This window comes from Dama dama, chromosome X (assembly GCF_033118175.1).
Source record: "Dama dama isolate Ldn47 chromosome X, ASM3311817v1, whole genome shotgun sequence".
In the NCBI taxonomy this organism is placed as follows: Eukaryota; Metazoa; Chordata; class Mammalia; order Artiodactyla; family Cervidae; genus Dama; species Dama dama.
Genome location: NC_083714.1, coordinates 52052509 through 52075486, shown reverse-complemented (window position 1 = coordinate 52075486; position 22978 = coordinate 52052509). Strand labels below are relative to the sequence as shown.

The 22978-nt window shown below is 48.6% G+C and overlaps 1 pseudogene; it reads right to left on the bottom strand.

Moving 5' to 3' along the window:
- Nucleotides 1-2082: 2082 nt before the first annotated feature.
- LOC133052644 (melanoma-associated antigen 9-like) lies at nt 2083-17720 on the bottom strand (annotated as a pseudogene).
- Nucleotides 17721-22978: the final 5258 nt, after the last annotated feature.

The following is a 22978-nucleotide window of genomic DNA, read 5'->3' as shown; positions in this document are numbered from 1 at the left end:
ACTTTCCTTTCAAGAAGCAGTCATCTTCTAATTTCATCGCTGCAGTCACCATCCCAGTGATTTTAGAGCCCAAGAAGAGGAAATTTGTCACTACTTCCACCTTTTCACCTTCCATTTGCTTGAAGTGTTGGGACCGGTTGCCATGATATTATTTTTTTTTTTTAATTTTAAGTTTTAAGCCCACTTTTTCACTGTCCTCTTTCACCTTCATCAAGAGACTCTTTAGTTCCTCTTCACTTTCTGTCATTAGAGTGGTATCATCTGCAAAACTGAGGTTGTTGGGATTTCTCCCAGCAATCTTGAATCCAGCTTGTAACTCATCCAGCCTGGAATGTCGTATGATGTTCTCTGCATATAAGTTAAATGAACCGGGTGAAAATACACAGCCTTGTAGAGTTCATTTCTCAATTTTGAATCAGTCACTTGTTCATTATAAGGTTCTAATTGCTGCTTCTTGACATGCATACAGGTTTCTCAGGAGACAAATAAGATGGTCTGATATTCCTATCTTCTTAAGAATTTTCCACTGTTTGTTATGATCCACACATTTGGGATTCTCTGGTAGCTCAGCTGGTAAAGAATCCACCTGCAATGGAGGAAACCCCAGTTTGATTCCTGGGTTGGGAAGATCCTGTGGAGAAGGGAAAGGCTACCCACTCCAGTATTCTGGCCTAGAGAATTCCATGGACTGTATAGTCCATGGGGTTGTAAAGAGTCAGACACGACTTGGTGACTTTCACTTCACACAGTCAAAGGCTTTAGCATAGTCAGTAAAACAGAGGTAGATGTCCCTCTGGACTGCCCTTACTTTCTCTATGACTGAAGGAATGTTAGCAATTTGATCTTTGGTTCCTCTGTGCAGACACTCCAAGATGTCTGGCTCTAAGTGAGTGACTCCACCACCATTGATATCCAGGTCACTAAGATCTTTTTTGTACAGTTCTGTGTATTCTTGCCATCCTTTCTTGATTTGCCAGGGGAAAAGTGAGCACTACAAGTGAGCCCTGAGAGGACTACCCACCCCAGAACTGGGGGACCTCACAGAGTTCACCCCACCTTCCAGCACAGAAGGCCTAGGGCTCTGCTACAGCTGACACTGGATATGAGCCTTTGTTACCTCTCACAAGGACTCCAGGAACCTAGAGATGAAGACCTAGGTTGAGAATGTGTCTTGAGGTCACAGAGTACAAGGTCCAGGCAGTGTGAGGAGTCAAGGTGAGGCGGGCACCCTTAGTGTGCACCAAGAGCTCCCCATCCCCGAATACACGGGACCCAACATGCCACAGATCACTTCCCCCTTCATCCCATGAAATACTGGCTATTCTGGCTGCACCCTTAGGCGCCATCTCACTTCCTCACTTGACAGGGGAAAGTCGACCAAGGAGGAGCGCCCTTGTGAGGCCCAAGAGCAGCCCTCAGGAGGGGATCTGTAAGTGGCCTGAGTCAGAGCAGGCCAGGGCATGTCTCTCAACTGACCATTTACCACCCCCGCCACCAGGCCCGTGGTCCCCATCTGTCCCCCTGCATCACTCCTGTCTACAATTCGATCCCAGTCATCATGCTCATGGTCGAGATGAGTGAACTCAGCAAGCCCAAGGAAGACCTTCAGGGCCAAAACCAGGCCCAGGGCCCAGGGGAGGCACGGCTCATGGGGGCTGAGGCAGAGGAGGCCTCAACCCCTCTGGCCTCCTCCTGCCCAGTCTCCTCTTCCTCTGCCGTCGCCCATATGGAGTCCTTGCTCAAGAAAGCTCTGAATGTGATGACAGCTGAACTACTGGGGTTCCTGCTGCTCAAGGAGCCAATCAAGGAGCCAATCTCCCAGGCCAAAATGCTGAATATGGTCCTCAGGGATAACCAGGGCCACTTCTTGGTGGTCTTCCATAAAGCCACACAGGGCCTGCCGCTGGTCTTTGGCGTGTGTATGAAGGAGGTAGACCCCAGGGAGCACATCTACATCCTGGTCCCCACCCTGGGCCTCACCCTCAATGAGATGCAGAGGGATGGGCAGGGCATGCCCAAGGCTGGCCTCCTGGTGATGGAGCCTGATCTTTCTAGCAGGGGACCTGACCCTGAGGAGGAGGTCTAGCGAGCACTCAGCTGGATGGGGCTATGTGTATGGAGGGAGCACTGCATCTTTGGGGGCCCAGGGAGCTGCTGACCCAAATGTGGGTACAGGAGGGGTACCCGGAGGGCCAGCAGGTACCTGACAGTGACCCTGCTCACTTCGAGCTCCTGTGGGGTCCCTGGGCCTATGTGGAGACCAGCAAGTGGCAAGTCAGGGTGTTTCTGCTCAGGGTCAAACAAAAGGCTTTGAGGGCCTTCCGACTTCTGTCTGCAGAGGCTGAGGGGGCAGAGGAAGAGGGGCCTGAGCCAGAGAAGCAGCCAGGTGATCCTTCCATCTGTGATTGAAGAGGAAGCAGTCGGCCTTCTCAGAAGTGAGGGCCCGGGCCAGTTGGGGGAACCAGTGTGAAGCACCTTTGGGCTCCTGTTCTCTATGAAGATGCACAGATTCATCTCTCTTTTCTTTAGAAATTTTTCAAACTTTGGCTGTTTTAATAGAAGGCTAAATAAACTTCAGTGTCTTAGCTTTGTGAATGATGCTGATCACAGTGTGTTTGTGCTTACACAGTTCAAGAATAAGATTTTTGCTCTTTTTTAAAAGTGACTGGAAACTCATCTATTTTGTTTTGTGACCATGAACAAAATGAAATGGAATTGGAATAGAACTATTTTGGAAATGTGAAAATACTTAATAGTAATATCATTGGGGAAGAATTAAGAGATAAAACATAATTGAGGTGAGTTCTTGCTTCTTATATTTCTTGTGTGTCATTTTCTACAGCTAAGCTATCCCTGTTCAGTTGGACCTTTTTAGGTTATTATTTAAGAAAGTACAAAAAATCTGATCCAACTAATAAGTCCCCTGCTCACTGGCTCATTCCACATTTATTACTTCACGGAGCCTTTGCTCCGGGGCAATGGGGACACCAAGAGAAGCAGGACACCCCCACACCTAGAGCGATGATCTAAGAGCTGCAGTCATCTAAGAGCTGCAGATGATCTAAGCACTGAGGAAGGTGGAGAGACATCCCCTAGTCCCACAGGACAAGGCAACACGTGAGGTTGGGGGGCAGTGGGACTCCAAGAAGAGCACTTGAATGTCGGTGCCTGAGCCAGGGCGGTTTGGGGCTTTGGGAAGCTGGGTTCTTCCTGTGGGAGATGATTGTGATGAGGGTAGGTGGTGACAACAGCCAGAGTTATACACAGTGTCTTATGAGTGAGAAGAAAATCTGAAATTGGACATATACTTAGAAGATCCTCTTCTGTCCTAGATAAATTCCTGGGGCAGGAAGGGAAGGTGTACTTTGGTTAGGAACAGGTAGACACTTGCTTATGCTGCCTGATCTAAGTACACCAAAAATTTTCAAAATGGGGAGGGGTGAGTGGACTTTTATTAGCTGCACAATCTACTCATTCTTGGGGAATATAGTTGAAAAAGTCTTGATAAGCACCTCCAAACTTTTGTATGATTTTAATGGAGTGCCTTCTTTGCAACTGGAGGTTGGGCACTTCAACTGATGGATCAGTTTTTCTAGGTGGTCAGACCCTAAAGCCACAGATGAAGAGCGGTTATGAAAACTACAGTGGCAAAATCTGCACTGAACTTGAATTCACACACTTCAGAATCCTCCTTGGAGGTGAAGAGTGCTGCATTGTGCATATCCTAGCTGGATTTTATAAAGAAAACTCCCACTGTCCTTGTCCTCCCACTGGCTCCTGTCTGATACCTGCCCCTCATGAAGGTCACAGCTGTCAGGGAGCCTACGGGCACCTGTGCAGGTGCTCAGGCAAGTTCCATCATGTGGAGGCAGCTGGGACTCCCGGAGGGAGACTGTGTCCTGGCATCAGGAGGCATGGGCACATCCTCAGCCCGCTGAAACTGTGGGCAGCATCATTGCAGAGCGAAGGGCAGAAAGAGCACTGGAGGGAGTCGGGGGGACCCCTCCATGACATTCACAAAAGCCTTGGAAGCTAAATCAGATCTTGCATTTGAGAGTGCTGATGATACAGAGTGGTGACTAGAAACAGTTGAGGTTCAAGGCACGTTGGGCTTTCTCAGAAACTCCTCAACACATGAAGGGAATTGTCTTCATCACAAGCTATACCAACCAGCTGCTGTCTGTTGAGCACCGAGTACAGTGCAGGGCAGGGGAGAGACTCCAGGTCCTTCTTCACATCTCTTCTCCCTCTGTTTCTTGGAAGCTGCCTGCAGGGAACATGGGATCTTTATGTAAACCTACCACAGTTTGGGACTAAGTTGTGATTAATTCAATGTTTTTTAATTAATTCATTAGAAGGACTGATGCTGAAGCTCCAATATGTTCTCCATCTGATGTGAAGAGCCAACTCATTGGAAAAGACCCTTATGCTGGGAAAGATGAAAGACAGGAGAAAAATGGTGACAAAGGAAGAGATGGTTGGATGGCGTCATGAATGGACATGAATTTGGGCAAATTCTGGGAGATAGTGAAGGACAGGGAAGCCTGGCATGCTGCAGTCCATAGGGTGGCAAAGAACGGGATGCAACCGAACAACAACATATTCACAGTATTGAATACAGACAAAGGTTTTATCTAAATAACAATAGCACATTGTTTGGGGGGCAAAAACATACCATATGCACTTTGCCTGGGGTAGGGTGGAAATGTAATCTGGAGGCAGGTGGTGCCACATCATGGGCCTGAGCTCCCAAGAAGCAGAAAAGGCTCCTGACTGACTGATGGAAGATCTGTCCAGGCGCCATTCGTTCAGGGCCAAGGGTGAGGACCTGGGCTTCTCCCAGTGTCACAGTCAGAAGATGGGCATATTTCCAAGGACTACTGTCCTCCTAGAGACCTCCAGAACAGTTGCGATGTAGACAGGGTGGAAGAGTAAGGAGAATTTTGAATTCTGGGCACTGCAGATGGTATCCTGGGGGTGGTACAGCCAGAGGGACTGAGGACGGTGGAGAGCCCTGGGAGCAAGGGGCAGGGATTGAGAGAGTCAATGCCTAGGCAGGTTGATAACAAGTCCGGGTTCCCCGAGGAGGAGAAAGGGGTTTGGGGCTCTCAAAGAGGAGATAGGGGTCTGGAATTCTCAAGGAGGAGGAAAGGACAATTTTTTTCCCCCTCTACATGTCTTAGTCTTAGTCACATAAAATGTTTTTTTCCTTTAAGCCTCAAACTGATGATTACACAACAAACAACTCAGCTTAAACTCTGTACTAGGGATTATATAGCAACAGTGTATCCTGCTTGAGGACAGCTTCTCCTTCCAGAAAACCTTCTGACTAATCCTGATATTTTACAATGTATATTATGGGAGTGGGTCTGGTAGGATCTTTCTATTGTTAAGTTCTAGTCCTGTTATCCTAAAATGCAAATTGTGGGAGTGGGTCTGGTAAAATTTTTACTACCTGAGACATTCTTTTGATTAATTGCAATAACCAATTATAAAAAAATATGTAACTCCCTTGCTAACACCAGCAAGGGCAGACTCTCTGTCCCCCTTCTGATGGATGTCTATGTCAGAAGCTTTCTCTGTCCCTTTTCTTACTTTAATAAAACTCCGCTACACAAAAGCTCTTGAGTGATCAAACCTGGTCCCAGGTCCTGAAGCTAAATCTTCTTTGGAGATCACGAATTCAACATCGTTCACCATAAGCTTTCAGGATGCATCCTAGGAGTCTGGAGCTGAGCTTCAAGCCAGAACCGCATGAAGACCACACAGTCCTCGCCCTCTGCCCTCCTTCTGGGGTCCATTCTTCTCTCCACTTCCCTTCCCCACGTGGCAGGGTCAGGCCAGGAGAAGAGGGGACACGTAGATGGGGAACTGGCTCAAGAGTCTCTGGGGATGGTGAGAAAGAAGCTGGGGGACACGAGACTATGAAGGCCATTTATACAGAAGAAGCCTCTGGAATCTCGGTTTCCTTCTCGCACCAGCAGAGTCATGAAACAAACCACTCTGTTTGCACACCAGGAGGAACTGCAGTCCTATGTATTTGTTCCTTTTTCATGAAATGTCACACTCTGCACCTCCCCTGATGTGAGCAGGGGTGGTGGACTTCATACAAGGGGCCACCCTTCAGGAAGCAAAGTCCAGGAATTCCTTCCTGCCATCTGATCACTTTAGCTCTCAGAGCAGCACCCTTCCATTGTCTCAGAGCTCTTTGGTCCTCCTGATGGTGTGTTGGAGGCAGCAGCCCAAGTGGACCTGTAAGGATGAGAATACCCTGTCCCTGGCTTCCAGCCCAGAGCTCCCATCACCCCTACTGTGGACCCCTTGCCCCCACTGTTTCCAACCTGGCCTCACTCTCTGCATCTTGGGGCTCTACTCTTCCTGTCCCTGTCCAGACAACCTCCGAGCCCAAGATGGGTGCAGTGTTGGCATTCCCCTACAAGTCGTACATGAAGGTCCCCAGATAATAGTCCTCTGTCACAATTGTTGTGATTCAGATAAATGGACAGTTGAGGTCGCTTTTGGTGAGTGTCATGACAGCTAGTAAATAACAACCCTGTGCGATGTGAATAATGACAAAAGGTTATGATTATGAATAACTACTCAAATGATTCCTTAATTCTCAATCTTTGATGAAAATGATCAGCGAGGCTGGATGGTAGAAGGTTGTCCTTTCTGAGGTTTGGCCAGAAGAGGGTTGCGGGGATGGTGTGTCAGCCACCCACAGAGCCAGAGAGGACCTCAGTGTCCACAAACAGGCAGTTAGAGCAGATGAAAGGCTGTAGCAGATGACAGGTGCAGTCAACAGCCTGCTCCCCAGATCCCATCATCCCCAGACTCAAAGGAGGATTGGAAATAGCTGGTTTCATCACACAGTGTTGTTCGTCCATGTGTGGGTCATGGGCATTTCCTCACTGGAGCAGTAAGGGAACCCTGGCATTTGAAACCCAGAGTGCAGTGATTGTTCATACTCCTCTGCATTCCTGTGTGATGCATAATTACTTTTATCATAATAGTTGTGGTAAATTCTTACTAGTTCTGTTCCATTTATTCACTGGGACAAGAAGGTGATCTGATTTGCCAAAATAACCATCAGGGCACAGAAGCCTCGAGATATACCTTTGTGACTGAGTCCAACACAAATACTTGGGGATCATACTCTGGAATTTCTGACAGGGCGCAGGGAATCCCCCCTGCCCATGACTTCAACCTCCAAAGGCTAAGTCTCTGTGTCTAACTTGCATTTCATCTTTTTTTTTTTTTTCATTTTCTTTTCTTTTTTTTTTTTAACTTATTTATTTTTTTTTTTTGTTGGAGGCCAATCACTTCACAACATTTCAGTGGGTTTTGTCATACATTGATATGAATCAGCCATGGATTTACACGTATTCCCCATCCCGATCCCTGCTCCCACCTCCCTCTCCACCCGATTCCCCTGGGTCCTCCCAGTGCACCAGGCTGGAGCACTTGTCTCATGCATCCCACCTGGGCTGGTGATCTGTTTCACCATAGATAGTATACATGCTGTTCTTTTGAAATATCCCACCCTCACCTTCTCCCACAGAGTTCAAAAGTCTGTTCTGTATTCCTGTGTCTCTTTTTCTGTTCTGCATATAGGGTTATCATTACCATCTTTCTAAATTCCATATATATGTGTTAGTATGCTGTAATGTTCTGTATCTTTCTGGCTTACTTCACTCTGTATAAGGGGCCCCAGCTTCATCCATCTCATTAGGACTGGTTCAAATGAATTCTTTTTAATGGCTGAGTAATATTCCATGGTGTATATGTACCACAGCTTCCTTATCCATTCATCTGCTGATGGGCATCTAGGTTGCTTCCATGTCCTGGCTATTATAAACAGTGCTGCGATTTCATCTTGTTGTTCACTTCTGGTGCCATTTCAGAGCACAATGGTCATAGTAATTTTCAGAAAGCAGACATCAAAAGGAAAGACCCTACAGAGATCAACCTAATCAAGGTGAGGGGGTCAGGCTGCTGTACCCCCCTCCCCACATTGATCTGGTGAGTAGACTCTCACAACGAGCCACTCCCATGGAGGCAGCCCCTTCAGTGGAAGGCAAATCCGGAAAAGACTTTTGCCCTGAGTCCTCATCCACCAACACCGGTGGCCCTGGGCAAATGAGTGGGCTAGTCACAAAGAGGAGATCTGGGTGGCACCACAGCATCCACTATAATCCACCCCTCCCAACACTGACATACACTCCCTTCATCTGGAGAGTTCACCTCATCTGAGGACAGCTCCTTGACAATTCTGGTTGGTCTCCTCTCCTCCTAAAGAAGCTCAGAGAGAAAGACTGGATAAATGCTGGGCTATCCAGTTGCAGCAGCTGCTGCACCACAACTGATGGTCACTCTCTCTTGCCCGAGATCCCTTCAAGATCCCCCGTACTCTCAGCCAGGACCTCGGTCATTTCCAGTGGCTTTCCTGGTGAGGTAATACAGACTTTGTCCCTCAGGGTGCTGAAGTCCTGGGCCCTATGCCCTTCTCAGACCCTTGCTCTTGAACTTGTCAATTCACCACTGAAATGGGGCAGGAACCCAAGACACATCACCTGGCTGTTAGAGATGTTTCCTCGCTGTTCCCACTGTGCCAGAGTAACCCGCACACTCCTTAGGATCAAGGTCATCTCTGCCTGCCAGGATGGGGACAGCTCTGTGTGTGCTGGGCCCCTAGCAGGAGGTGCCCAGGTGCCCAGGTGGGAACCATGGCTCATGGGTCAGTAGGACTGCTATCGTGTCTCCCGGGAAAATCTTCTTGCTTTGGCAACAGCCTGTCGTGTGTCACCACTGGCAAGAGGGTAACCAGTAACCACATGAGGCTGGGTATTGTGAACTCAAATGGGCTTAGTGTGTCCCAGGGCCTGGCCTTCTACCTTAACGTAATGTGAAGTCAAATGTAAATAGCTAGATGTGGCTAATGTGGACAGCCCTGCTGTGGAACTACAGAACTTACTCTTAAGAACTGGAAGCACGACTTCTCTTGTGGGTCACTGGGAGTGGTGGCAGGTGGGGTCATGAGTCACTGGGAGTGGTCGTACAGGGAGTCAATCTCTGGGAGTGGTTATAGGTGGGGTCATGGGTCAGTGGGAGTGGTGATCAGTGGGGTCACTCTACCCTCTGGTTCAAGGACCATGTATCTTACCTCGTGGGGGAACTAAGGATGACAGATGTGGAGCATGTCCAGCCCCTGAACGTTGACACACCACTACCATGGGCTCTCATATTCCAGTGTGCACCCCACATGTGCTTTGTAGAGGCCATTCCGCTGCTCCAGAAGACCAGGAGCTTCTGGAAGATGGGGACTGAGATAGCAACTTTGGATCCAATGGCCACTTGCCCTCTGAGCTCCTGGTATGCTCTTAGAGGATCTCTTGGTCTTGGATGGTTTTGTGAAATATCCTGTGTCAGTCAGTTCTGCTTTCTGTGAGTCCTCCAATAGTGGCGCCAGACAAGGTGCTGCAAGAAGGAAGGTGAAACCCACATCTAGAATGGATTTCAGCCATCAGTTTCAGGAAAGATGAACCTCTCCTCCATCAAGGATGGAAGTGAGATATTGTGATCAACTTGCCATTAGTGGCTCAATGATCTTCTGGAGGGAGGTGCCACTGAGGGGTCAGCATGACTCTCTGTCCATGGTACGGCAAACACCTGTTAGCTGCCATAGCTCATCTGGCCTGCTGGTGGCGCCTGTGCTTCTGAGCCCAGATACAGCATCATCCTTGGCCCCATGGCTCCTCCATGCATGAGAGCACTGTGCAGCCCTAAGGGACCACTGACAGAGGCTGGGTGCTCTCAATTCTTCAGGCATTGTGTCTTCATCGATGTTTCTTGCCTCTTGTGTGCTGCATGCTTTTGTGAGTAGTAAGAGGCAATGCAAATATCTTCCTTTTTGGTGTCCCTATAGGTTCGTTGATGCACCCCTTCTCCAAACCTACTTGTGGCAATCTACCAAAATTTCTCATTCTAAGTACCTGACTGGCTGGCCAATCCATTTTCCATCATCTTTAAGCCTTGGCTCGGGTCATTTCTTTTATCCATATATAGTGGATCCCTAGAGACACCATCTGAAGTTGCATCCACTGGGAGCGGATTTCTGCTCACCACTGTCTCTATGGCCACATGTGGTGGAGGTGGTATTGCAGCAGGAGTCCATTTCCACCTACAGTTGCAGTTCAGCCAACCCACCCCTCGTCTACGCTCAGCATCCACCCCAAACAGCTGGTCAGGAGATAAATTCTTGGTTCACTAATCTCCAGGAATAAACTGTGGCAGAGGTGCTTGTGACATATTTGCAGGTCATATTGGGGTTTAGCTCACCTTCTTGTAATCTATGGCCCTGCTTGGGTGTGATCTCCTCAGAGACGCCGCTTCTGTTTTGTGGTGGATTACTGTTGCAGTCCCCTCCCTCTGTGGGTCTGACAGAACCTAGCTCATGAGGACCACTGACTGCATGCTGTATGCCGAGGAGGTGGCCACGTGTTCCAGCAAAGATAACAAACCTGGCAAAGCAGTTGCTATCGAGGGAGTGGTGGGCCACAGTCCTCCTTGGGAGCTTATAGGGTGAGTAGGGTCCAGACTGCTGAGGAGGTATGGTGGGGACCACCTCCCTGCATCCTTTTGGTGTTAAGGGTGTCATTCATGTTCCTCATCTCCCAAACCTGAGGGAATCTTGGTTTGTATTTACTCTCATGGTCAAGGTGCAGGGAGTGCACTTGGTCTTCCCCGCTCTGATAGCTTCTCTACTGATGGCCTTGTGTGCCTTCAGGGCTTGTGCCCATCATCAAGCCCATCTGTTCTAATCACACATCTGGAGGTGGCAGGCAGGAGCTCTCTGGGTCAGATCTAGGCCAGAACTCCATATGTTCCTTGTGCACACATCCTCCCACTCCACTGGGGACATTGATGGAGTGAAGGCCTGAGTATCACTGTCCACAGCATCCCATTTCTAGACGTCCTTACAATGTTTGCGTCTTTCCTCTCTCACCCGTGATCAGTCACCAAGGTAAACGATGAGGGTCTCTTTGTGGGACAGACTTGGGGAACGATGGCTGCATATATCTGCCAGGGTGTTGCAGAGTCTTTACTCATAAGAATCCCTCTTTCCCCTTGGTCAATGGATTATGTGTCTGACAATTGACTCAGGTCTGGGAACTGGGGAAGATATCGTGACTCATTTGGAGCACTCACCTGCATTCTCCTGCTCACTCATCTTTGTTGTCTATCAGACAGTAAGGAATCTGCCTGCAATGCAGGAGACTTGGGTTTGATCCCTGGGTGGGGAAGATCCCCTGGAGAAGGGAATGGCAACCCACTCCATTATTCTTGCCTGGAGCATTCCATGTACAGAGGAGACTGGAGGGCTACAGTTCATGGGGTCGCAAAGAGTCAGACACGACTGAGCAATGAACATTTTCACTTATACTAATTAAGGCACACATTGTGGATGGCCTATCTCTCTTGACCGTAAGAACACCGTGTCCTGTTAGCAAGCTCTATGCCTCTCTGCAGATCAGAGCCTCTGGCTGATACATCAGTTTTGCTGCTTTTGCAAAATCACATTCCTTCTTAAGTTTAAGTGCCACCTGCTGAACTGAAGGAGATGTGATTAGAAAAAAAAAAAAAAAACAAACTTCCAGGTATTTTTTTTTTGTGGAATTACAAAAAACAGTGCCTCTGGAGTCAACACATCACATGAATATTGCCAGAATATTCTATCCACAGGGGCTGCTCTGGGCACTGCCCTCCTATGGCTTTCCAGGGTATGACCCACGGGAGCAAAGCCAAATGTCACTTGGGCACTAGTGAACACACATGAGGCAGCTTGGGGATTTTTACCAATCAACCCTGTTGTGACTTTAAGAGGATGGTGACCCCATATCAGAGAGGAGTGAGAGCAATTGGTGAAATTTAACTTTTACTCTTTACACTATACCAAAGGAAACAGAAAACCTGGTATTACTGAGAGACAATATGAACTTGCACAGCAAAAATTCAAGCGAACCCACCAAAAATAAATAAATAAATAAAACGTATATGAACCAGTTAATGAGTTTAGCCAATAAGCAGGGTATGAGGTCAGTGTTTTAAAAAAACCAAATATATTTCTGTATAGTAGCAATGAATCATCCCAAAGTGAAATTAATAGAACAATTCTGTTCACCATAGCATCAAAAGGAAGGAAATACTTTGGAAGAAGACTAATATACCAACAAAAGATGTGTGTGAATTCCACACTGAAAAGTACAAAACTTTGCTGAGTGGGGTTTGCAAATATCTATGAGACAGAAGGGCTCTCTGCTCATGAGTCAGGAGGTGCGATGCTGTCAGACTGTGGTTGCCTCCAGTGCGATGTGTGGATTCTCCCCAGTCCCTCCCCAAATGCCCAGAGACTTTTCTGTAAAAATGGACAAGCTGATTCAAAAACTGATGATGTAAAAGACCCAGAATAGACACAAAATGTGGTGAGGGGTGGGGGCCAATGGAAGGTTTACTTGCCTTTCATGATTTCAAAACCCATCGTTATGATAAAGGCATCATGAAAATACAGGGTTTTTTTTTTTTCATTTATTTTTATTAGTTGGAGGCTAATTACAACATTGTAGTGGTTTTCGCCATACATTGACATGAACCAGCCATGGATTTACATGTGTTCCCCATCCCAATCTCCCCTCCCACCTCCCTTCCCATCCCATCCCTCTGGGTCTTTCCAGTACACCAGCCCTGAGCACTTGTCTCATGCATCCAACCTGGGCTGGTGATCTCTTTCACACTTGATAGTATACTTGTTTCAATGTTATTCTCTCAGATCATCCCACCCTTGCCTTCTCCCTCAGAGTCCAAAAGTCTGTTCTATATATCTGTGTCTTTTTTTCTGTTTTGCATATAGGATTATTGTTACCATCTTTTAAAATTCCATACATATGTATTAGTATACTGTATTGGTGTTTATCTTTCTGGTTTACTTCACTCTGTATAATGGGCTCCAGTTTCATCCACCTCATTAGAACTGATTCAAATGGATTCTTTTTAATGGCTGAGTAATATTCCATTGTGTATATGTACCATAGCTTCCTTATCCATTCGTCTGCTGATGGGCATCTAGGTTGTTTCCATGTTCTGACAATTATAAACAGTGCTGCGATGAACATTGGGGTGCACATGTCTCTTTCAGATCTGGTTTCCTCGGTGTGTATGCCCAGAAGTGGGATTGCTGGGTCATATGGAAGTTCTATTTCCAGTTTTTGAAGGAATCTCCACACTGTCCTCCATAGTGGCTGTACTAGTTTGCATTCCCACCAACAGTGTAAGAGGGTTCCCTTTTCTCCACACCCTCTCCAGCATTTATTGCTTGTAGACTTTTTGATAGCAGCCATCCTGACTGGCGTGTAATGGTACCTCATTGTGGTTTTGATTTGTATACAATGGAAAAAAGACAACCTCTTTAACAAGTGGTGCTGGGAAAACTGGTCAAACACTTGTAAAAGAATGAAACCAGAACACTTTCTAACACCATACACAAAAATAAACTCAAAATGGATTAAAGATCTAAATGTAAGACCAGAAACTATAAAACTCCTAGAGGAGAACATAGGCAAAACACTCTCCGACATAAATCACAGCAGGATCCTCTATGACCCACCTCCCAGAATATTGGAAATAAAAGCAAAAATAAACAAATGAGACCTAATTAAACTTAAAAGCTTTTGCACAACAAAGGAAACTATAAGCAAGGTGAAAAGACAACTTTCAGAATGGGAGAAAATAATAGCAAACGAAGCAACAGACAAAGGATTGATCTCAAAAATATACAAGTAACACCTGCAGCTCAATTCCACCAGAAAAATAAATGACTCAATCAAAAAACAGGCCAAAGAACTAAGCAGACATTTCTCAAAGAAGACATACAGATGAAAATACAGTTTTATTGTAAGGGTAGATGTAGAGCTCAATGGGACAGAATTGAGAGTTCATTTGTTTATGGTCCATGGATGTTTTTCAAGGTGCTAGATCTACATGGAAGGAATAAATCCACTTTTCAACAATTGGTGCTGAGAGAAGGGGGATCCACCTACGAAAAAAATGAGTTTACACCATTTCCTCAGAACATACACAAAAATTAATTCATAGTAGAGAATGTTCATGACTTTGCTTTAGACAATATTTTCCGAAATACAACACCAAAGCCTAATCCATGAAAGGAAAAAAAATCAATACAGTATAATTTATCAAAATTTAAATCTGTTTTCACATATCCTTGCAGTGGAATTCTGGTTAGGAATAAAAAGAAAAGAATGGCAAACCTGTGGTACAGCATGGATCAAGGAAATAAGTCATGTTACTCCTTTTCTATGCAATTTCCAGGAAAGGCAAATCAGTAGAGATGGGAAGGAGAGCAATGACTGCATGGGAGTGAGCTGGGAAATCAGGGATTAACTGTAGGTGGGCAGAGGTCATCTTCCTGAGTGATGGAAATGTTCCAAAACTGGACTGTGATGATGGCTACATGACTTACTAATCTGACTGGCGATCTCTGAATTATACCTTTCCATGGGTGAATTTTATGGTATTCAAATTACACTTCAATGAAGTTGAACAGTGCTTCTTTCCAGCTGAAATTTTTAATCAACCCCTTCCCTCTTTGGCAGCTCCTCTTGCATCCAAACCACTATTTTCACTCATTTTATTCCTACAAAATTCTAGACCTTGTTTAACATTGGTCAAGTAACACTCAAGGTGACAACTATTTGGTCAGTTTCCTGGAGTCGACCCTGGCTCTCTGAGACAAGGAAGAAGACCTTCTGTCCAGCAGGTTCTGGGCCTCACATCAGGGGGGAGTCACTCTTCCTCTGAGGAAACACTTGGAGATGTGGGTATAAAACACCTTGCTCCCTACCTCCATTCAAATGCAATGCAACAGGCACCCAGGCCAACTTCCTTTCTTTCCCCAGGAAGAGATCTTTCTGCTTTTACCCAGGATTCCACAGGACACTGCTCAGCAATGTCCCCTTTCAGACTTTCCCTCATCCCCAAGACACACCATCTGCAGGTCTGAGGGCTGCCACTGCAGCTGGCTAAAATCTTGGCTTTCTCTGTCCACTGAAGACAAATAAAAAACATGGAGACAGAGTGTGGAGGCAATAGAAAGGTGGCTTTAATTCTCAGCCCGCAGAGAGGGGAACAAAGTAGGCTCATGCCTCAAAAACTGAGCCTCCTGTCCACGAGGAATCTAGGGGCTGATATAAGATGAGGGCTCCCAGTCAGTGATGAGGAACAAAGGTGTTAAGATCTTGATTTCTTCCTCTCAAAGTCAGTCATAGACTGGCTTCAGTAACCCATTAATTGAGCCTGGCAGTTTGGAGACTCTGTGGCCTTCTTTCTGATCTGTAACTACAAGAGGAAGGGTGTTGTAAGGGTAATCACCAGATACACGATGTATTTAGCATAGAGTCAAAGAAAAATAGATGTGAAGTATAGCTCCTGTGGGCTTCCCTGGTAGCTCAGCTGGTAAAGAATCCGCCTGCAATGCAGGTGACCCCAGTTCTATTCCTGGGTTGGGAAGATCCACTGGAGAAGAGATAGGCTACCCACTCCAGTATTCTTGTCTGGAGAATTCCATGGACTATACATACATACAGTCCTTGGAGTTGCAAAGAGTCGGACTCAGTGACTTTCACACTTTCATAGCTCCTGTAGAGTTATGGGGCAGGAAAGCAGTCTTGGTTACAGACATATAGAGTTAGGAGCAATTAAAGTTAAAAAAGTAGGAATGTTAAAAAAAAAAAGTAGGAATGTTCAGGTCTGGTTCCTGTTCTCTTTACATTCTTTCTTCTCAGGAAAGGGGGAAACAAACAAACAAAAAAACACTTCATTCTTCTTGTTTTCCTTTTTGCTACAACACTACCACCCAGCCTCATCACAATCACCTCCCACAGAAGGAACCCAGTTTCCCAAAGCCCCAAACCTCCCTGGCTCAGGCACCAACACTTGAGTTCTCCTCCTGGAGCCCCTCTTCCCCGCCCCTTGTTTCCTTGTTCTGTGGGACTAGGGGATGTCTCTACACCTTCCTCATGTGACTTTGGTTCCTAGACCATCACTCTAGGTGTGGGGGTGTTCTGCTTCTCCTACTGTCCCCACTGCTAACAAGGGCCTTCCATAGAGCAGAGACTCCATGAAATTCTGGGGAATAAATAAGCCAGTGAGCAAGGTGCTTAATCACTCAGACCAATTTTATCCTACTTTCTTCAATAACTTATGCAAATCCAATGAAACACAGATATTTTAGTTTTATAGAATGACAGAGAAGAAGACAAAAGACTTTAGAATTAACTTAAATTTTTTATTCTTTATTTCCTTTTATTTTTCCCTCATGTCCAGTTGTTTTGGGGATCTTATTTCCTTAACCAGGGACCGAACCTGGGCCCCAGCAGTGAAAGCACTGAGTCCTAACAGATGCATTGTCAGGGAATTCCCAATTTTGCTATTTCTTGACATCCATCAATTTTATTAAGTTCTTTCTCATTTCCAAGAAAATCTCTATTCCAATGAAATGTTAGCTTCTTCAGGGTCACAAAATAAAATAGGAGAGTTCCCAATCTCTCTTACAAAACAGCAAAACTCCTATCCTTAAACTAAGTAAGTACCAATACATGTGCAATCAATGGCATTCAAAAAGTTAGATACTGAAGTTTATTAAGACTTCAGCTGAAAAAAACAACATTTGAAAAATTCCTAAAGAAAACAGAGATGAATCTCCATGTCACTGTGGAAAGAAGGAACCCAAAGATGCTACACACTGTGTGCCCCCAACTGGCCTGGGCCCTCACGACTGAGAAGGCTGACTGCTCCCTCTCCAATCACAGAGGGAAGGATCAGCCTCCCTTCCTGCCCCCAGGACAAGCTGTTGGATGTAGGCCTGGAAGGAGCCTGGCTGCTGCTCTGGCTCAGGGCCCCTCTTCCTCCTCCCTCTCAGGCTTTGAAGATGGGAGTGGGAAGGACCTGGAAGCCCCTTGATTGATTCTGAGCAGATGCTCTAGGACGTGCCACTTGCTGGTCTCTGCATAGGCCCAGGGACCCCACAGGAACTTGTAGTGAGCAGGGTCACTGTGGGGAACCATCTGGTACTCCAGGTATCCCTCCTGCACCCACATTTGGGTCAGCAGCTCCCTGGGCTCCCCATAGATGTAGTGCTCCCTCCCAGCATATACACCCCTGTCATTCAGGGTTTCCCAGATATCCTCCTCAAGGGCACAGTTGCCCTCCAGGAGGATCATGCCTAGAACCACCACCAGGAAGCTGGTCTTCGGCATGCTGTGCCCATTGCTCACCATCTCACTGCAGGTGAGGCCTGCAATGAGAGGCAGGTGAGGGTGGGGACTAGCACGTAGGTGTGCTTCGTGTGGTCCACCTCCCTCATATCCACACCGAAAACCAGCTGCAAGCAGTCCGAGGCTTGGAGAAAGGCCTCAGGGAAGTGGTGCCCGTCTTCTTTGATGGACCATGTTCAGGATCTCATCCTTCATGGTCGGCTCCTTGGTGCGATACTTGAGGAGCAGGAAGCGCACCAGCTCCACCATCAGCAGATGCAATGGGTCTGGGTGCATGGACTGGGCACCTTCCTGGTTCTGCCCAGTGCTCGGCCCCTCCTCATCTTGGCTGCTAGAGGCCTCATCTTCGGATTGGCTCCATGGAGCAGGAGCCATGGCAGGGGAGGAGGGGAAGGCACACGGAGGTCTTGGGGATGGGGACAAGATGCCTCAGCATCAGCCAACTCCAGCTCCTCCAGGGTGCCCAGGAATAGGACAGAGGAGGAGGAGGAAAGCGAGGAGGAGGGGGAAAGGGAGGCAACCTCCTCCTCCACCTCTATCTCCTTCTCCTTCTCCACCTCCCCTTCCTCCTCCTCCCCCACCCAAATGAATTGTGCCTCCATTGGGCTCTCAGCCTCCCTTGGGTCCTGAAGGATGGCCTCACTCTCCTTGTGGAGCTCGCTCATTCCAGGCATGATGACTGGGATCAAACCACAGACAGAAGTGAGGCAGGGGGACAGATGGGGACCACAAGCCTGGGGGAGAGAGGGGTTGTGCACAGCCTCAGCTGAGAAATCCACCCTGGGTGGTCTGACACAGGCCACTGACAGGTATCCTCTTGAGGGGTGCTCTCTGGCCTCACAGGGGTGCTCCTGCTGGGCAGGCTGTCTGTTGCTAACTCCAAGGAGGAAGTGAGGTGGCTCCCAGGGGTATAGTCAGCACAGTCCGAGGTCCTGGGGCTGATATGGTGGGGGAAATTTGGGCCTTGTGGAGTCCCGTCTGTTCTGGGATGGGAGCCCCCAGTGCACACTCAGGGCACCTACCTCACCTAGACTCCTGGCACTGCCTGGACCTCCTCTGCTCTGCAACCTGCGGACACAAGCTTCAGACCTGTGCTTTCATCTCTGGGTTACTGGAGCTCCTGTGAGAGGAAACAAGGGGGCACCTCAGCTGTAGACTGTGGCATGGCGCTGGGCCACTCAGTGCTGACAGGAGGACTGGGCTGTACTCAGCGAGGTTCCCCCTGTCCTGAGGTGAGTGGTCCCCCCTGTGCTCACAAAGGGTCCTCCGCTTCCTCCCACCAGGGTCTGGGTCCTCCTGACTGTTGTCCTGAGGCAAAATTCTCAAGACACATTCCCTGTACTGAAAGGGAGAAACAGAGAGGCCCTGAATACTGGTCATGCCTGCCCAGGGACTAACAGGGCTCACAAGGGACAACAAGTGGTGGCCAAACTCTATTGAGTCCCTCTGTGCTGGGACAACGGGCAGTTGGCTCAGTCTCCACCTTGACACCCTGGAAGGCCTGGGGCAGTGCCCTCTGTTGACTGTGACCCATCTCCTTAAGCAATGGCCTTAACATTCATGACAACGGAAGTGAGAGCACCAATGCACCCACCTCTTCTGGGCCACCCCAGGGTGACCAAAGGGGCAAGGCAGGCTGGGCTCCAAGTACTGTGTGTGAGGAGGTGTCTCCCCAGTGCTCCCCCTGACCTCTGTGAGGGCCTGAAGCCAGACCCTCAGAGGAAGGCCCCCTGGCATTGACCAACCATCTAGGTGAGCTGGTGGGCCTCAGGGCTCTGATGGTTCCTAGGGCTGGCAGGAGGGATTTCTGTGCCCTCTTTGTGGTGGGGGTTGGGGTCCCCCACTCCTCCTCAGGATCCTCACCTTGACTCCTGGCGACTCAGAGGCTCCTCCTGCTGCTGAGCAGATATGCTCCCCAGATGGCTTCCCTGCAGCGTCCTCCCCTCCAGGTCCCCCTCCACATTAGGCACACCCCTCCCCCTGCATTCCCCCCTAACTCTACACGCAGGGCCCCTTCTCTTCTGGGGGAGGCTGCCTCTTCACTATGTCCTCAGGACCTTCGGTGTGATTGCCATGCAGCCTGGCCTGACCCATGCTGACGGATTCCCCTAGAAGCCTGAGCCTCCCAGAGCCTCCCACGAGCCCCCCCGCCCCCCCAGAGCCCTCCAAGCACCTTGGCAAAAAGAGAGCACATCACCCTGGCCTTCCTGCTGGGCTCTGGCTGGGATACAGCTGACGCCCTGCAAGTGGGTTCCCTTCTCTTTGAGGGAGGGACCCGGCAGTCCTCCCCATGGGTGGGCTCAGGCCTTTCCCACCTGGGCTCACCCTGGAATCCCTTGGACTCAGGCCCCATAAACCCCGAGGTGTTGAGGTTAGGAGGGAGTGTTTCCTAGTCCTATTCGGGGTCCTCCCTCACTGTCTGACAGAGCCCAGACCCCTTGCTCTGCCCACCTGCAGCCTCCTGACTCCTCAACCCAGACCTTCAGGTGATCCAAATGGAGAGGTTGCCCTCAGGGGGCTGCACTTGGAGCCAGATGCCCAGACTCCAGGGTAACAGCAGGGACGAAGAGGGGGCTGCTGGGTTCTGAAGTCCAGGGGCCGACTCTCCCTCAGGGTCTCCAACTAATACCCCTGCAGGTCCTGGGTGGCCTGTCTTCATCCAGACAGCCCGCTCCTCACACCAGGCCCCAGCCTCTCTAAGACCCGGATGCGGAAGTTGGGACACACCACATTTGCTCCTCTCACCTGGCGGTCTCCCACGCCTGGCGGCAGGGGCGTGTTTCGCTGGAGTCGCCTCTGTTCTGGGGCCTGGGGCCCCCTAAGTCCTCCCTCAGTGTCCTCACTTTCATTTTGTTCGCATGTAACCCTCCCCCCCCCCGCCCACCTGAGTGCCCACCCCATCCCGGGTTCCCAGTCTCTCTGGGACCCAGATGAGGAAGTCAGCACAGGCTGCCACGTGCTTATTTCACCCCGCGGCCTCCCACAGCTGAGGGCAGGGCCAGTTTCTCTGGGACACTCCACCCTCACCCATATTCTGGAGTCCAGGGTCCCCTCAGTACTCCCTCAGGGTCCTCACTTTCAGTCCCAGTAGTCCCTAGACTTCTCATTTGCCCACCTGAACCCCCACTCCCACCCCCATTGCATCAAGTCCTAGTCTGGCTGAGACCTAACGTGAAACTCAGGACACCCTGCCACGTGCTCATCCACTTGGGTCCTCCCAGGCTTGACATCAGGGGTGGGCTTCTCTGGGATGCCCCACGTTCCTACTGCCCCACTTTTCTGGGCTCCAAGAGCCCTTCACTCCTCCCTCTGCTCCTCATCTTGGCTCCTTTCAGGACCTGGGCTTGTCCCTCTGCCCACTTGAATTTTCTGCCCTGAGACCCAGGCCCTCCCCCTCTGGTCCCCTGAGGTGGGACGGAGGGACCCATTCTGATGAGCCTGCTCAGGGTCTCCCAGGGAGGACTCGGATCCTGTGAGGTCTTAATCCTCCCTCAGGCTCCTCCCCCTGACTCCCTCATAGGGCCAGCACCAGCTTCCTCTCTGAGGGACTTGACCCTCCTCCCAGACCCAGGCCCACATTTTCTCAGACCTCTGAGGCAGACAGAAATCAGGTGACATCACATGGGGACCCGTGGCTTAGGGACTCCTGGGGCTGAGCTGGGAGTGGAGCTGGATTCTCTGGACCCCCTGGGAAGATGCCCCCTCCCCAGAACTCACTCCTGAGGGTACTCACTTGGGAGACCTTGAGGAAAGGCTGGCTGCAATGGGCTCCCTCCAGGTCAGATCTGTGCCTCTGTCCAGCTGCCCCATGAGCACAAAGTGACTCTGCATCCCAGACTGGAAGCTGGGTGCGGGGCGCAGCACCCCTGACTGCAGAGGAGGGTCCCAGAGGAAGCACACTTTCCAGTGTTGCCTCTCTGCCCACAGCCAGACTTAGTTTGTTCTAAGATTCCTTCTCTGTATGGAAGAGGTTGAGCAGCAGGGTCTGGAGAGGTCTTTTGAATCAAGTTTTCTAACTTTTCATAGTTCAGAGCACTGATTTTCACTCTCTTGAGCCACATTCAGAGTCAGAAATATATTTCACATCTTGCCAAATTTCAAGAAAGAACATCTACTCTTACGCTGCCTGATTCACTCTGATGCTCAATGCTATTCTCTTATTTCTAGTCCAATCTTCCTCTGCTATTTAAAGCGTACATTTCGGAAAGGCCAGTCCTCACCCTAAGGTGAGGTGATTTCAAGTGGTCATTAGCACAGACACTGCAGCCCTACTGGCTCAATCGTCCCATTCTTTGTGCTGCCCTGATCTTACCCTGTGGCTTCTGGCATCTGTGGCCTGAGACACTGTCTCCCAATTTACACAATGAAATATGGGCAGAAGCTTAAACTTTCCTGTTACCCATCCTGTCACCTGCTTCTATGCAGGCAACAGCTACATAGTTATTCAGTTTCGTTCAGTTCAGTCACTCAGTCATGTCCAATTCTTTGCGACCCCATGAACTGCAGCATGCCAGGCTTCCCTGTGCATCACCAACTCCTGGAGCTTGCTCAAACTCATGTCCATCGAGTCAGTGATGCTATCCAGTCATCTCATCCTCTGTCTTCCCCTTCTCCTCCCGCCTTCAATCTTTCCCTGCATCAGGGTCTTTTCCAAGGAGTCAGTTATTCCCATCAGGTGAGCAAAGTATTGGAGTTTCAGCTTCAGCTTCAGTCCTTCCAATAAATATTCAGGACTGATTTCCTTTAAGATTGACTGGTTGGATCTCCTTGCTGTCCAAGGGACTCTCAAGAGTCTTCTCCAACACCATAGTTCAAAAGCATTAATTCTTTGATGCTCAGCTTTCTTTATAGTCCAGCTCTCACATCCATACATGACTACTATAAAAACCATAGTTTTGACTAGATGGGCATTTGTCAGCAAAGTAATATCTGCTTTTTAATATACTGTCTAGGTTGGTCATAACTTTTCTTCCAAGGAGCAAAGGTCTTTTAATTTCATGGCTGCAGTCACCATCTGCTGTGATTTTAGAATCCCAAAAATAAAGTCTCTCAAAGTTCCCCATGTTTCCCATTATATTTGCCATGAAGTGATGGGAGTGGATGCCATGATCTTAGTTTTTAGAATGTTGAGTGTTAAGCCAACTTTTTTAGTCTCCTCTTTCACTTTCATCAAGAGGCTCTTTAGTTCTTCTTCGCTTCCTGCCATAAAGGTGTCATCTGCATATCTGAGGTTATTGATATTTCTCCTGGCAATCCTGATTCCAGATACAGTTTACTTCATTCATTCTCCCTTCTTAGTTTCTCAGGATTTCTTTTGGGAACAGAAGACAGAAGCTCAAGATTGACTGTCTTCTTGGTAGGTAAATTTATAGCACTAATCCTGTAAATCTATACAAAAGGAGAAATGACATTGTCCCAGTATTCTGCTTCCCATCATTGGATATGCTCTATTGCTCTATTTATTTGGCAATTCTTGAACCTGAGTCTACCAGTAAGCTTGTGTGCTGCTGCTGCTGCTGCTGCTAAGTCGCTTCAGTTGTGTCCGACTCTGTGTGACCCCATAGACGGCAGCCCACCAGGCTCTGCCTTCCCTGGGATTCTCCAGGCAAGAACACTGGAGTGAGTTGCCATTT